This window comes from Piliocolobus tephrosceles, chromosome 4 (assembly GCF_002776525.5).
Source record: "Piliocolobus tephrosceles isolate RC106 chromosome 4, ASM277652v3, whole genome shotgun sequence".
NCBI lineage: Eukaryota > Metazoa > Chordata > Mammalia > Primates > Cercopithecidae > Piliocolobus > Piliocolobus tephrosceles.
In genome coordinates this window covers 26656739-26672419 of record NC_045437.1, presented here as the reverse complement: position 1 = coordinate 26672419, position 15681 = coordinate 26656739, and the positions used below count along the sequence as shown (strand labels likewise).

General features: G+C 36.9%; 1 non-coding gene across 1 annotated transcript; it reads right to left on the bottom strand.

Annotated features, from left to right (window-relative positions):
• Positions 1 to 13697: 13697 nt before the first annotated feature.
• LOC111546731 lies at positions 13698 to 13803 on the bottom strand. The gene has a single exon (XR_002732895.1). It is a non-coding gene; the product is annotated as a U6 spliceosomal RNA (small nuclear RNA).
• Positions 13804 to 15681: the final 1878 nt, after the last annotated feature.

Here is a 15681-nt window from a genome sequence, read left to right as displayed (position 1 = left end):
ATTTACTGCAAAGAGCGAAACAACAAAGCTTCCAAAGCATGGAAAGGGACCTCACCAGGTTGTTGCTGCTGGCTAGGGTGGCCTGCTTTTATCCTGCTGATTGGTTCATTTTACAGAGAGCTGATTGGTTCATTTTACAGAGTGCTGATTGGTCCGTTTTACAGAGTGCTGACTGGTCCATTTTTACAGAGCTCTGATTGGTGCGTTTACAAACCTTTAGCTAGACCTAAAGTTCTCCAAGTCCCCACCCAAAGGAGAAGCCCAGGTGGCTTCACCTCTCATTACTGTTTACTCAAATGAGTTGAAAATATATGTATGTACGCACAAAACATGCACATGAATGCTTTATCAGTGTTTTTTATAATTGCCAAAGCTTGGAACAAGCCAATATATCCCTCAATAGTGAATGAATTACCAAACTGTGGTACATTCATACAGTTATTCACCAATGTAATGAAATAAGCTTTTCAGATGCAATGGCTCATGCTTGTAATCCCTACACTTTGGGAGGCCAAGGCAGAAGAATTGCTTGAGCCCAGGAGTTTGAGACCAACCTGGGCAACATAGTGAGACATTGTCTCTACAAAATATAAAAAAATAATAAATAAATAAATAAATAAACATAGCTGGGTATGGTGGCTGGGACCGGTAGTCCCAGTGACTGGGAAGACTATGGTGGGTCAATGTCTTGAGCCCAGGAGGTCGAGTTTGCAGTGACCTATGATCATGCCACTACATTCCAGCCTGTGGTACAAAGTGAAACCCTACTTCAAAGAAAAAAAGGAAGAGAGAGAGAGAAAAAAAATAAAGAAAGAAAAAGAAAGAGAGAAAGAGAGAAAAGAAAGAGAGAATGAAATAAATAAGCTATCAAGCTATCAAAAGATATAGAGGACCTTAAATAAATGTCGTTAAGTGAAAGATGTCAATTTGAAAATGTTAGATACTCTGATTCTAACTACATGATACTCTGGAAAAGAAAAAAATAACTAAGGAAAGGGTAAAAAGATCAGTAGTTGCCTGGGATTATGGAGGAAAGAAGGGTGAACAGATGAAGCAGAAAGACTTTTAAGACAGTAAAATTATTCTGTATGACACTGTCAAGGCAGACACATGTCATTATACATCTGTCAAACCCACAGAATGTACAATACCAACAGTGACTCTTAATGTAAACTATGAGCTTTATTTAAAAATAATGTATCAACATTGGTTCATCAATCAAAACTGTACCACAGTAACTAGACATGTTAATAACAGCAGTAACTGAGGGTACTGGTTAGAAGTTCTTACTTTCTGTTCAATTTTTCCATAAAACCAAAACTTATATAAAAAAAAAAAGCCTACTAGTTATTTAAAATTTGACTAGTTAAGCTTCTTAAATTCATGTCAAATAAATTAAGTTTACCCAGTTTAGCAGAAAGAAAATAGGTAATTTAGAGAAATAAGAATTCATAAGAAACAAACTTTGAGGAACTCTGACATGACACCCAAAACTGTATACAGAATTGTCCCAATATTCATAGGTACAAAAACTGTACTTTGTATAGCCAATAAAGCTGCCTTTTGCTATTGAATGCTATAACAAATGTCAACCCTGGTACTATCTCTGCAAACTTCAAGTTGGTGCTATGGTCACTACCTAAAAATAGGTGTTACTTCTAGGACTTCTTTTGTGTGTGTGTTATTACCTCCTGACTGAAAGTTTATGGCCTGCTAAGACAATCAACTGGGACATAGTTTGGTGCCTGTATCCTTGTCTTTAAGGGGATTTTGCCTCCAACAAAAGATGGAATTGTCTATGCAAAATGGGGTTCAGATTCTGAAAAACCAAAATAAATTGCAATAAGATAATGTATTAATAGAACAGATAGTATTATAAAGATATTGGAAAAACCACTTTATCCAATATAAAAAATAGTAATTATTGACCAAGCAAAAACTTGTCATGCTTTGGAAAACTCAGATCCAAGTCAGGATTTGACACAAATTTATTTTTTTAGATGACATCTTAAGGCCTGATTGATGCTTAGGAGATTACTATTTTACTAATACTGATCTGGACAATTTCCTGTTTTACCCTCTATTTTCACAAGCAAGCTACCTCAAAGATTATTCCATCAGTGCTGGACTGTATAAATCCAAGTCAGGATTTTATACAAATTTATTTTTTTGGATGACACCTTAAGGCCTGATTGATGCTTAGGAGATTACTATTTTACTAATAACTGATCTGGACAATTTCCTGTTTTACCCTCTACTTTCACAAGCAAGCTACTTCAAAGATTATTCCATCAGTGCTAGATTGCATCCAACTGCAGCTCCTACTTAGATATACTGCAGTTGCTCTTATGTCATCAATGCCTTCTCCATTTTTTTATATCTTTTTTTTTTTTTTTTTTTTTTTTTTTTTCTGGAGTCTCGTTCTGTCGCCCAGGCTAGAGTGCACTGGCATGATTTTGACTCTCTGCAAGCTCCGCCTCCCAGATTCCCACCATTATCCTGCCTCAGCCTCCTGAGAAACTGGGACCACAGGTGCCCGCCACCATGCCCAGCTAATTTTTGTGTATTTTTAGTAGAGATGGAGTTTCATCTTGTTAGCCAAGATGTTCTCCATCTCCTGACCTCGTGATCCGCCCGCCTCAACCTCCCAAATTTTTCTGTCTTAAATTTTATTTCAGCTTCTAACAAAACTGCAACTGCTTACCGAGGCAGCACTCCTTTCGTGGGGGCAATGGCTGCGGGGAGTCTGTCCCTTTCAGACCCCTGACCCAGGGATGGATGAATAAAGTACACTGACACACAGATATTCTGCTTGGCCAGTCCAGCTGAGCGTCCGAGACCACTCACAGACTCCAAGGAGAGTCCTGTAAAGAATGGCAGCCGCAGCCCTGAGCAGCTCGCACTTCAGTCATTTATTTAGTATAGAATTAACAACAGAAGCTTTGAGTAAACACACTTGTGGATAATTAACATGGTTAAGAGAGTAGTTCTATGAATGATTAAGGTTCAGCTACTGAGGTCTAAAATAAATACCATTAGGCGGGCAATTTTCCTGGTCGACCTACAGACTTAACTGTGGAAGCCTCTATTGTCCCTAGTATTTACCCTATGTCCTAATGCTCTAAGGCAAGAACCGGTTGCCTTCAGCCTGTTCAATTATTACAAGCTATGTAACCTTTCGGCCTTCCAAAAAGGTTTGTGACTATTCCCTATAACTTTTCTTAGTATTTCCCTTTAATATTTCTGCCACCATCCTGAATGAATCCCAACAACTTACAATGCTGAGGATTTCTGCTTTCAAACTCTCTCTTTTGTTCTGTGAAACCCTTATCTATTTTTACCAGTTACTTTGGCTGTTCCTTAGCAATTTAAGAACCTCTAAACCCTAGATGATCATGAAGCTTTTTAAAATCTGTATCCAAATCTCTATGTGAACTCATCCAAACCCATTGCTTCAAAGACTAGTTATATACTCCTCATTCTCTGTATTCCACCTTGCTGAGGTACAGACCTAAATTTTGGCAGTGTGTATAGAAGTATCCGCTGCTACGCACTATTCCTCCTTAGTTAACACATTCTTCAGGTTAAATCTGCTTTTCCACCTAAACTTATTTTCTAAATTAAAGACATTGCTACCTGTGGGATACGTTAAAACATGGGCATTGTCCTAAAATTTGCATTTTCATTTGCTCATCGCAGCCAACCTGTCTCCCAGTTCTATACATTCTACCCCTAAATAGTATGACATCACCCTCTTTTTAAAACTCCCAATGTTTTAGTTAGACCCTATTTTTTTCACCAAAACAATTGCATTTTAATACGTTCCTCGTTTGCACTCCCCAGCAGCTTCTCTCACAAATAGTGACTCAGCTGTTTGTATTTCCCTGCACATGCCATCTTTTTTACAATTCAGTAGCAAGTAGAGAAGTAGGGTGATGGATAATAAAGCTATATGACTGGAATTAGATGAATTTGAGAATGAATAGTGGTTCTCCATATTATGTATTTTTTCTTTTTTTTTTTTTTTTTTTTTGAGATGGAGTCTCGCTCTGTTATCCAGGCTGGAGAGCAGTGGCGGATCTCTGCTCACTGAAAGCTCTGCCTCCCAGGTTCAGGCCATTCTCCTGCCACAGCCTCCAGAGTAGCTGGGACTACAGGCACCCGCCACCTCGCCCGGCTAGTTGTTTTCGTATTTTTTAGTAGAGACGGGGTTTCACCGTGTTAGCCTTAACTGGGGCAAGATTATTTCTCTCTTCTTTAATTTCCTAATTTGTAAAATGGGCATACATCATTAGAATGAGGTTATGATGTGTTATAAACAAAGAGTTTGGTACACACTGTTCATTAAGTTGATTTTTATCTGGCCCTTCCCTGACCTCTTATAAGCCACTCTTTTACTCATTCAGTTATGAATTCATGAGTACCTACTATGTGTCAGACTTCACTAATAATGGGAGGTCTGCATATTTCTATATTTCCTTTGATTATCTTTCTACTTTTGACGCATCCGATTCAAATGTTTTTGCCATGTTATCTGTCTTAAAGCCTATATTTGAAGACTTACTGAAGAATGTTACATACATTTTCTCCCTCCCAAGTTTAAGAAAAGTTATTCAGATTAGCTTTAGTGCAGCTTGTATATATATTTATTATGATATTCATTACTTAATTTCAATTCATTTATTTATTCTTATTATTAGATAATGAACTCTTGGAGTACAGAGCCCCTATCTCATCATTTATTTAGCTACCCACCAAAAATAGCACATAACAAACAATTTAAAAAGAAAATACTCTCTCAGGTGTTTTAATTCATATACTTACATTTCTCTAAACATATTTTAGAAAGCTGTCTATTAAAGCCATTTTAAAAATATTGAAGATAAAAAACTTAAAAAATCATTCTTAAAATTTCTTTCAGCAGAAAAGGCATTTCCATGGAAAAATTAAATTGCAACATACTACTCATTGTGTATTTGACCAATTAAGAGTTCAGATAATAAATTCCTTAAGAGTTCAGGGTAGAGCATCAGTGTGGGTTACTCCATTTCAGTGAAATTTCCATGGAGAGATAAACTTTAATGAAAGGAGAGAAAAGTCAAGGACTTTCCAGGTGGTAGGAATGAAGTAAGTCATGGAGCAGAGCCAGGAAGCTGTGGCGTATTTTATGGGGGAAATATTAGATCAACTTGTGAAAGTAAACAATTCACTCACTATAAAGAGTAAGTGAAGTAAAGAAGTAGTGAGTGATGCATTTGGAGATATACAGACTGGCTTATGAGGGGTTTGAAGGCCAGTACTTCAGCGGGGGCCCATGATTTAGGTAGCAGAGTCACGACACTTGATTCAGGTAGTGGAAGGAGGTACACAGCATTGTTTTACAACAATTCATTGGGCTGTGAGTTACTTGAGGATTTACCTTATAGGTTTCTACATATCTGGAGAAATCAGTCAATAGCCTATTGTGATCTTCTTACTACAAAATAATGAGGACCCAATGTAGATTTTTGGTATATTCTTTAGTCTTCTTGTGAATTTAATTTCTTATCCATGCCAAAGTAATTGCAGTATCTTCAGATAAAATATAAGACGTTTCTATGAAATGCATATACCTTCCATGATTATGTTCTATTTGATTTACTTTCAAAAGATACCTGAAATGTAGTGAAATAAATTTATATAAATTCTAGAGAATTTACATAATAATTATTTTATGTAAATAATATTTGTATTCATCATTCATTAAATATTTAAATTATTATACTGTAGAAGAGAGAAAAATGAGTGGAATAATTTCTGCTTTTGCAATATTTACAATCTATCAGCAAGTAATGAGTGGAGAATATTATAAGGGTTTATTAAAAACAAGTCTCATGGGAGCATAATTTTGGAAGAAATAATTGAAGTAAGTGCTTCTGAAAGGGTTTCATGTAGGCTTTGTTCTGAAGTAGGTATAAGATTTTGAGTCATACAGATGGCACTGAAGGTAGGAGTGTCAAATAAATAGAGACAGAGGAAACACGTGCGTGTTTGGAAATTGACAAGGAGTCCACTGTGGTCCAAATAAAGGACGACAGGAGAAGTGTCCTGATAAGCAAAGAAGGTAGAGTTGACTATGGTCAAGTCAGTGGGGTGTTTGTCTGTGTGTGCATGTGAATTTGTATGTGTGCTTGAGGAGCCAGAATTTAAATATCTTTCTATTGAATTTCAATGTTATTTTGCAGGGAATAGGGACTCATGGAGGTAGAAGAAGAACAAAACAAGACTACTAGTGATATGCCAGTCCCAGGTCACAAACATAGCAAGGAGTTTGGACTCTGATGTTTATCGTTTTGTTTTGGTTTTTTTTTTTTTTTTTTTGCTTGACCAAACTTTAATCAGGCCTTTGAAAATCCTCTGTGTATTTCCTTGTAAAATTCAGTTTTATTAAAAATCTTGCTAGATCAGTTGGGCAAGAAATTCTACCTTTGATATCTGATCATCCTTGGTATTGGCTGTGGTTTTTCATTCTCCACCATCCCCCAGACAATGTGTGATCACTCTAGCCTGTCTTCTGCTGGAATCCTGCTAGGTCAGTTTAGCCAGAATCCCCCTGACCTCTGATATTTCCTGTTAGTAATTTTCCATCCACTGACCCTTATCCTGTCCTTGGCTGTAAATGACCACTTAGTCATGCTGTATCCGCATTGCCCGTGCTTAGTTAAACCCAATCTCTCTTCCCCACTGCAAAATCCCATTGCAGTGGTCTCTATATTCATCACTGAGAACTGAATAGTCTTTCTTACCGGGCTTTCACAAGGATCATTGCTATCACAGTGAGTATCTATTTTCTTTTTTCTATTTTTTTATTTTTTTATTTTTTATTTTTTTGAGATAGGGTATCACTCTGTCACCCAGGCTGGAGTACAGTGACATAAACATGGCTCACTGCAGCCTCAACTTCCTGGACTCAAGCGATCCTCCTACCTCAACCTCTTACATAACTGGCACCACAGGTGCACACAACTATGCTCAGCCAGCTTTTTTAATTTTTGTAGAAATGAGGTCTCACTGTGTTGCACAAGCTGTTCTAGATTTCCTGGGCTCAAGTAATCCTTCTGCCTCATCCTCCCAAAGTGCTGAGTTTTCAGGCATCAGACACAAAACCTGGCTTTTTTTTTTTTTTTTTTTTTTAACAATGTAAGCTTCAAGAAGTCAATGAAGATTTGTGAACAGAAGGATGACACCGTGTATTGGATATTTGTTTTAGGGAAATAGCTATGACAGAAAAATATAAGAAAGTTTACAAATGGAAGATCGAGAGAAAGACTAGGTGGCCACTTACATTTCTGTAATAATTTGAATGAGACGAAAAAGAAGTGTATAGCTCTGCCTCCTAACAAATACAAGGTAAGGATGCATACAAAAATATGAACTGGGTTCTAAGAAGTAAATTCTGGTCATACAATTTAAAATCAAATACTGTAATTTTTTTAGATAAATCAATGTAACAGCACAATATTTTTTCAGGTACTGGACAGAAATTTAATATTATACATACAGCCATTATTTGAGTGTTTAGATATTCTTCATTTTGTCAATGAGAAAAACTTCAGAAACAATTTTTGTAAAACATGTCTGTTTAAAAACTATATTTACTAACTCCAAAATTGACCACATAGTAGGAAGTAAAGCACTCCTCAGCAGAAGTAAAAGAATGGAAATTATAACAAACTGTCTCTCAGACCACAGTGCAATCAAACTAGAACTCAGGATTAAGAAACTCACTCAAAATGGCTCGACTACATGGAAACTGAACAACCTACTCCTGAATGACTACTGGGTACATAATGAAATGAAGGCAGAAATAAAGATGTTCTTTGAAACCAATGAGAACAAAGACACAACACACCAGAATCTCTGGGACATATTTAAAGCAGTGTATAAAGGGAAATTTATGGTACTGAATGCCCACAAGAAAACAGGGAAGTTCTAAAATTGACACCCTAACATCTCAAATAAAATAACTAGAGAAGCAAGAGCAAACACATTCAAAAGCTAGCAGAAGTCAAGAAATAAACCCAACAGTTTCATCCCAAAGACTCCTTAAGCAGCTAAGCAACTTCAGCAAAATCTCAGGATACAAAATTAATGTGCAAAAATCATAAACATTCCTATACACCAACAATAGACAAGCAGAGAGCCAAATCATGAGTGAACTCCCATTCACAATCGCTTCAAAGGGAATGAAATACCTAGGAATCCAACTTGCAAGGGATGTGACCTCTTCAAGGAGAACTACAAACCACTCCTCAACGAAATAAAAGAGGACACAAACAAATGGAAGAATATTCCATGCTCATGGATAGGAAGAATCAATATTGTGAAAATGGCCGTACTGCCCCATGTAATTTATAGATTCAATGCCATCCCCATCAAGCTACCAATGACTTTCTTCACAGAATTGACAAAAACAACTTTAAAGTTCATATGGAACCAAAAAAGTGCCTACATTGCCAAGACAATCCTAAGTCAAAAGAACAAAGCTGGAGGCATCACACTATCTGACATCAAACTATACTACAAGGCTACAGTAACCAAAACAGCATGGTACTGGTACCAAAACAGAGATATAGACCAATGGAACAGAATAGAGCCCTCAGAAATAATACCACACATCTACAACCATCTGATCTTTGTCAAACCTGACAAAAACAAGCAAAAGGGAAAGGATTCCCTATTTAATAAACGGTGCTGAAAAAACTGGCTAGCTGTATGTAGAAAGCTGAAACTGGATCCCTTCCTTACACCTTGTACAAGAATTATTTCAAGATGGATTAGAGACTTAAATATTAGACCCGAAACCATAAAAATGCAAGAAGAGAACATAGGCGGCCAGGAGCAGTGGCTTGTGCCTGTAATCCCAGCACTTTGGGAGGCTGAGGTGGGTGGATCACAAGGTCAGGAGATGAAGACCAATCTGGCTAACACAATGAAACCCCCTCTCTACTAAAAATACAAAAAAAAATAGCTGGCCGTGGTGGCAGGAGCCTGTAGTCCCAGCTACTCGGCAGGCTGAGGCAAGAGAATGGCATGAACCCAGGAGGTGGAGTTTGCAGTGAGCCGAGACCATGTCAGCACACTCCAGTCTGGGTGACAGAGCAAGACTCCATCTCAAAGAAAAAAAAAGAAAAAGAAAAGTTAGGCAATACCATTCAGGCCACAGGCATGGGCAAGGACTTCATGACTAAAACACCAAAATCAATGGCAACAAAAGCCAAAATTGACAAATGAGATCTAATTAAACTAAAGAGCTTCTGCATAGCAAAATAAATTACCATCAGAGTGAAAAGAAAACCTACAGAATGGGAGAAAATTTTTACAATCTACCCATCTGACAAAGGGCTAATATCCAGAATCTACAAAGAACTTAAACAAATTTACAAGAAAAAATCAAACAACCCTGTCAAAAAGTGGGCAAAGGATATGAACAGACACTTCCCAAAAGAAGACATTTATGCAGCCAACAGACACATGAAAAAATGCTCATCATCACTGGCCATCGGAGAAATGCAAATCAAAACCACAATGAGATACCATCTCACACCAGTTAGAATGGCAATCATTAAAAAGTCAGGAAACAACAGGTGCTGGAGAGGATGTGGAGAAATAAGAACGCTTTTATGCTGTTGGTGAAACTGTAAACTAGTTCAACCATTGTGGAAGACAGTGTGGCAATTCCTCAAGGATCTAGAACTAGAAATACCATTTGACCCAGCCCTCACAATACTGGGCATATACCCAAAGGATTTTAAATCATGCTGCTATAAAAACACATGCACACATATGTTTATTGCGGCACTGTTCACAATAGCAAAGACTTGGAACCAACTCAAATGTCCATCAGTGATAGACTGGATTAAGAAAATGTGGCACATATACACCATAGAATGATATGCAGCCATAAAAAATGATGAGTTCATGTCCTTTGTAGGGACATGGATAAAGCTAGAAACCATCATTCTGAGCAAACTGTCGCAAGGACAGAAAACCACACATCACATGTTCTCACTCATAAGTGGGAATTGAACAATGAGACCACTTGGACACAGGGTGGGGAATGTCACACTCCAGGACCTGTCATGGGTTGGGAGTGGGGTGGGGAGGGATAGCATTAGGAGATATACCTAATGTAAATGATGAGTTAACGGGTGCAGCACACCAACATGGCACATGTATACATATGTAACAAACCTGCACGTTTTGCACATGTACCCTAGAACTTAAAGTGTAATTATAATAATGAAACAAAATAAAAAGACTTTCTCCATTAAAAAAAACTGTATTTACTAACAAATGAAATTAAAAAATTAATTTCTAATGTTTATAAATCATAACCTTAGGTATACTGAAAATTTTGTAACAATCGAACTATTTGTCCTTGTAGGTCAAATTCTTCCAATAATTCTTCCAGTGAACAATTCGTCCCTGCAGGTCAAATTCCTCAATTGAGATCAAGCCCTGCAGGTCAAATGCAAATTGTATTTATTTATTTTTTTAATAGTTATTAACAAGATATTTAATCATTTTTTATTTATTACAAAGAAAATGTTCTAATTTTTTAAAATTGTGTTATACAAAGGCATAACAGATTTTTCAGCAGCAACATTGCATGAAAGTTAACAGTAAAATACATTTTTCCCCCTACTTTGGTTGTTTCAGCACCTCAGCAACATAATCAAAGACACAGTTTCTTTGTAACATTGTGCTTACTATATTCGGCGTGCTGGCATTCCCTTTTAGGCTTGTTACCCTCATGACACCAAAGTGGCTGCTGCAGCTTTGGGCTTTACCTGCATTTGGAAATCTTTTGTTTGTTTGTTGTTTTCTTTTTACTTTAAGTTATGAGATACAAGTGCAGAATGTGCAGGTTTGTTACATAGGTATAAATGTGTCATGGTGGTTTGCTGCACCTATCAAGCCATCACCTGAGGTTTATTTATTTATTTATTTATTTAGAGATGGAGTCTCGCTCTGTCACCCAGGCTGTAGCGTAGTGATGCAATCTGACCTCACTGCAACCTCTGCCTCCCGTGTTCAAGCGATTTTTATGCCTCAGCCTCCCCAGTAGCTGGGATTACAGGCGTGTGCTCCCACACCCAGCTAAGTTTTTTATTTTTTTATTTTTTTATGTTTAGTAGAAACAGGGTTTCACTGGGTTGACCAGGTTGGTCTCAAACTCCTAACCTCGTGATCCTCCTGCCTCAGTCTTCCAAAGTGCTGGGATTATAGGTATGAGCCACCATGCCCAGCCAATGTTAAGCACCTCATACATTAGCTATTTATCCTGATGCTCTCCCATCCCTTGCTCCCCAACCCTGCCCTTGACAGGCCCCAGTGTGTGTGTTGTTTCCCTCCCTGTGTCCATGCGTCTTCATTGGTCAGCTCCCAGTTATGAGTGAGAACATGTGGTGTTTGGTTTTCTGTTCCTGTGTTAGTTTGCTGAGCATGATGGCTTCCAGCTTCATCCATATCCCTGCATAGGACATGATCTCATTCCTTTGTATGGCTACATAGTATTCCATGGTGTATTTGTACCACATTTTCTTTATCCAGACCATCATTAATGGGCATCTGGGTTAGTTCCAGGTCTTCGATATTGTGAATAGTGCTGCAATAAACATATATGTGCATGTATTGTTATAATGGAATGATATACATTCCTTTGGGTATATATCCAGTAATGGGATTGCTGGGTTAAATGGTATTTCTGGTTTTAGATCCTTGAAGAATGACCGCACAGTCTTATGCAATGGTTGAACTAATTTACATCCCAACCAACAGTGTAAAAGCATTTCTATTTCCTCCCTAGCCTCGCCAGCATCTCTTGTTTTGTAACTTTTTAATAATCACCATTCTGACTGATATGAGGTGGTATCTCATTGTGGTTTTTATTTGCATTTCTCTAATGATCAGTGATGTTGAGATTTGTTTCATGTTTGATGGCTGCATATATGTCTTCTTTTGAGAAGTGCCTGTTCATATCCATTACCCACTTTTTGATGGGGTTGTTTATTTTTTTCTCATAAATTTGTTTAAGTTTCTTATAAACTCTGGATATTAGGCCTTTGTCAGATGGGTAGATTCCAAAAATTTTCTCTCATTCTCTAGGTTGCGGTTTCACTTTGATGATAGTTTCTTTTGCTGTGCAGAAGCTCTTCAGTTTAATTAAATCTAATTTGTCAATTTTAGCTTTTATTGCAATTGCTTTTGGTGTTTTAGTCATGAAGTCTTTGCCCATGCTTGTGTCCTGAATGGTATTGCCTAGGTTTTCTTCTAGGTTTTTTTATGGTTTGTGGTTTTACATTTAAGTCTTTAATTTGTCTTGAGTTAATGTTTTTATAAGGTGTAAGGAAGGGGTCAATTTTAGTTTTCTACATATGGCTAACCAGTTTTCTTAGCACCATTTATTAAATAGGGAATTCTTTCCTCATTACTTGTTTTTGTCATGTTTGTTAAAGATGAGATGGTTGTAGACATATGGTCTTATTTCTGAGTTCTCTGTTCTGTTCCATTAGTCTATTTGTCTGTTTTCGTACCAGTACCAGGCTGTTTTTGTTACCGTAGCCTTGTGGTATAGTCTGAAGTCTGGTAGCATGATGCATTCAATTTGTTCCTTTTGCTTAGGGTTCTCTTGGCTATGCAAGGTCTTTTTTTGTTCCATATGAATTTTAAAGTTTTTTTTTTTCTAATTTCGTGAAGAATATCCATGGTAGTTTGATGGGAATAACATTGAATTTATAAATTACTTTGGGCAGTATGGCCATTTTCATGATATTGATTCTTTCTATCCATGAGGGTGAAATGTTTTTCCATTTGTTTGTATCCTCTCTTATATCCTTGAGCAGTAGTTTTTAGTTCTCCTTGAAATGGTCCTACATGCTCCTTGTTAGCTGTATGCCTAGATATCTTATTCTCTTTGTAGCAATTATGAATGGGTGTTCGTTCATGATTTGGCTCTCTGCTTGTCTATTGTTGGTGTATAGGAATGTTTGTGATTTTTGCACATTAATTTTGTATCCTGAGACTTTGCTGAAGTTGCTTATCTGCTTAAGGAGTCTTTGGGCTGAAACTATTGGGTTTTCTAAATATAGAATCATGTCTTCTGCAAACAAAGATAATTTGATTTCCTCTCTTCCTATTTCAATACCTGCCTGATTGCCCGGGCCCGAATTTCCAATACTATGTTGAATAGGAATGGTGAGAGGGGGATCCTCGTCTTGTGCCAGTTTTCAAAGGGAATGCTTCCAGCTTTTGCTCATTCAGTATTATATGGGCTGTGGGTTTGTCATAAAGAGATCTTATTATTTTCAGATATGTTCCATCAATAACTAGTTTATTGTGAGTTTTTATCATGAAGGGATGTTGAATTTATCAAAGGCCTTTTCAGCATATATTTATAAAATAATGTGTTTTTTGTCATTGGTTCTCTTTATGTGATAGATTACATTTATGACTTGCATATGCTGAACCAGCCTTGCATCTTGGGAATGAAGCCAAATTGATAGTGGTGGATAATCTTTTTGATATACTGCTGGATTCGGTTTGCCAGTATTTTATTGAGGATTTTCACATCGATGTTTGTCAGGGATATTGGCCTGAAGTTTCCTTTTTTTGTTGTGTCTCTGCCAGGTTTTTGTATCAGGATGATCCTGGCCAAAAATATGGAACACTTCACGAATTTGTGTGTCATCCTTACGCAGAGGCCATGCTAATCTTCTCTGTATCGTTCCAATTTTATATATGTACTGCTGAAGTGAGCACTCAAATTTTATTTTTTTAGTGGTTTTATTTTTGTTAAAAAATTTATTTTACTTCTCCCAATGAATAGGTATTTATTTCAAGATACACTGCAGCCCGTTATTGTCAACACTTCAACCTTACTAGCCATTGCTTTCTTCAAGTGGCATAATTTGTTGTACTGTAAGTGCAAGTTCACTTATGTTCAGACAATAGTAGATATGTTTCCATATGTCAGTTCATATAACTGTTAAATTAAGTTTAGCCTAAAGCAACCTCCTTGTAAGTTCAGCTTAAAAGTTCCTTGATACATAGTGGACTGTAACCTTAAGTGGATGTTTAAACAGACAGTAATCTATTCTTATACAAATCAGCAAGTTTCAGTCAAAAGTGATGAACTTTTCCAACAGTGTTAGCATAAGACAAATGCCAGGCTGTAACCAATGAAACTGTTTCTATTCTTCACTTCTATTGTCTGTAAGGGGAGTGTGGTGGTGGTGCACAATTCATGAATTATTCTTAGCTCAGTTAAACTCTGTTCAGTTTAGTCTGTCCAAAGGTTCTCTTTAACATAACACATTCCCAAAATGGCAAAAAAAAAAAAATATGTCTAGATTCATATTTTGAATGTGCAAATTCAAAATATGAGTTAATTATACTCATTAACTCCACTGAAATTTATTTTTGTTTCTATTATCATTTCTGGTATGTCAGACTCATATTTTGCTGAATGTATGTGGTATGATCAATCAGAAAATAATACTTTTGACTCCCTTTTACCACATATGTCAGAGGTGTTTGAACACAGGAACTCCATCTTGAATAGGAGCTGGGTAAAATATGCCTGAAATCTACTGGGCTTCATTCCCAGATGGTTAGACATTCTCAGTCACAAGATGAGATTGGAGATTGGCACAAGATACAGGTCATAAAAACCTTGCTGATAAAACAGGATGCAGTAAAGAAGCTGGCTAAAACCCCCTAAAACCAAGATGGCCACAAGAGTGACCTCTGGTTCTTCTTACTGCTACACTCCCACCATCACCATGACAGTTTACAAATGCCATGGCAGCATCAACAAGTTACCCTATATGGTCTAAAAAGGGGAGGCATGAATAATGCATCCCTTGTTTAGTATATAATCAACAATTAACCATAAAAATAAGCAACCAGCAGCCCTTGGTGTTTCTCTATAGAGTAGCCATTCTTTATTTTTTTTTTACTTTCCTATTAAACTCGCTTTCACTTTACTGTATGGACTTGCCCTGGATTCTTTCTTGTGTGGCATCCAAGAACCCTCTCTTGGGGTCTGGATAGGGATCCCTTTCCTGTAACACATATATCAGAATGATTTCCTGTTAACTGAGTTTCAACTTTTGGTTGTAGTATATTTGAGTACAAATATCCAGGGCCAAATTCTCAACTGAATATATCTGAGAGACAAATTGTCCAATGACCAGATATTTTAAACTCTTAGAAGGTGAAGTATCACTGTAGTTCAAACACATATGAAGTCTTAGTATTTCTTGTAAGGATATGTTCTTCTAGTCTAAGTATAACTTCAGTTGGTGATATATGGCTTGTATTTCAACTATAAAATATGAGAATTATATTTTTTATTATAGAAGTTTCAATACTTTCACGTTCTGAGTGTATTCAAATGTTAAAAGAATTACATTAGAACTCTGTCTATTACAAGTGGAGATAATTTTATAAATAATATATTCTATTATTTATAAGTGAGAATGGACTCCACAGACAGTGGGACTCCAAACATATCACTCAAAATATGACTGTCAGAGATCAGAATATGCCACCCTAAAAAGTGCTTCTTTGGCATATTAATTATTTTGAACTGGTTACTCTGAGAAACAGACACAGAAGTAGCTCTGAAAATTTGCC